The following is a 1521-nucleotide window of genomic DNA, read 5'->3' on the forward strand; positions in this document are numbered from 1 at the left end:
GGCTCCTGCACTCGATCAACGTGGTCACGGCTCTTCTCTGTCCTGGCCCCGCAGGGATGGAATGAAATGCCCACTGGTGTCAGGACAGCAGAGTTGCTGCCCATCTTTCGCCGCAGGCTAAAAACTCACCTCTTCAAGAAGTACTACCAGTGTAGCGAACCCTAGATAATGTGGTGAAGCTTACTGATGTTTCCTACCTATGTTAAATGCAATTACTGTAAGTCACTTTGGATATAAGTGTCTGCTAAATGACTCTAACGTAATGTCAAAAAACATATTGCTTAAAGGAATAGTAAAGGGAAAAATCATGTTTAGCCCTGTTTTAAGGTTACTTATGATCATATACAATGGTTCAGATCAAAAAGTTGACAAAACTAGCACTTTTGAGAAAGTCTGATAATTGCTCTACCACCGTTTTGGTCATACAATGGATGTGGATGGGCACCTTGAAAAATCATTTAAAAAACATGTTAAACTCTCAATTTCAAAGACAAGAAACTCACGAGGTGTTAGTTGCCGTTCTGACATATAATTCGCCATAAATAAGATTCTAGTTCATCTGGAAAGGCTTTTTTAAATCTTTAGCATAGAACTATTTAGTCGCAGCACATACGTGTGTAAACATCCGCAAACTAGGTAGCCTAGCAACATAAACAATAACAATAGCTACCCTAAGTAGTTCCGCTTCCTGAACCCCCTCTGCGGATTGATCTACACATCTACATCGGACGCTTCAAGTCAATGGATTTCATAAAATGATCAATAAAACACTACAGGATTCATACTTTGCGGCGAATTTGATGTCAGAACACCAACGGACACCAATTACCCCCTCGGTGAGCTTCTTGTCTTTGAAATCGAGAGTTTAACATGTTTTTGAATGATTTTTCAAGGTGGTAGAGCAATTATCAGACTTTCTCAAAAGTGCTAGTTTTGTCAACGTTTTGATCTGAACCATTATATATGATCATAAGTAACCTTAAAAACCGGGCTTAACATGCATTTTCCCTTTACTACTCCTTTAAATATAGGCCTACAGGCACAACACAGGCTATATACAAAACATCTTTCAAACTGAACAAATATTTTTCTCTGTCTTGTAGGCCTACTCACTGATCGCCTTGTAAGGTCACATTACAAAACCCTAACCTGATCCCGCCATGCTGGACTTTCCTCATAGCCTGCCCAGTTGTGAGCCTGCTGTCATGGTGAAACTGGGAGGTTTATACAAATGTGAATTGTGTTTCAGAGAGAGTAGGAAAGTTATGATAACAGTTCCGGTCAATTCCAGCAGTGTTCACATAATGACGTGGCCACGGCAATTCCTAATCTGGTTAGTGTTATACTTTCCTCTGGAGAGGGAGTGAGTGTGGTGCTGCCCCCTGCCTGCGGCCAGTAGTGCTGCAACCGGTTTGGAGGGGGCCCTCTCTGCACGTAGCTGCTTCATCTGGGCACAGGGCTTAATCACCCCATCAACACACACTTTGATGAGAATTATCAATGACCTACATCCCCACGACA

This window comes from Borostomias antarcticus (assembly GCF_949987555.1).
Source record: "Borostomias antarcticus genome assembly, chromosome: 23".
NCBI classification, from domain to species: domain Eukaryota; kingdom Metazoa; phylum Chordata; class Actinopteri; order Stomiiformes; family Stomiidae; genus Borostomias; species Borostomias antarcticus.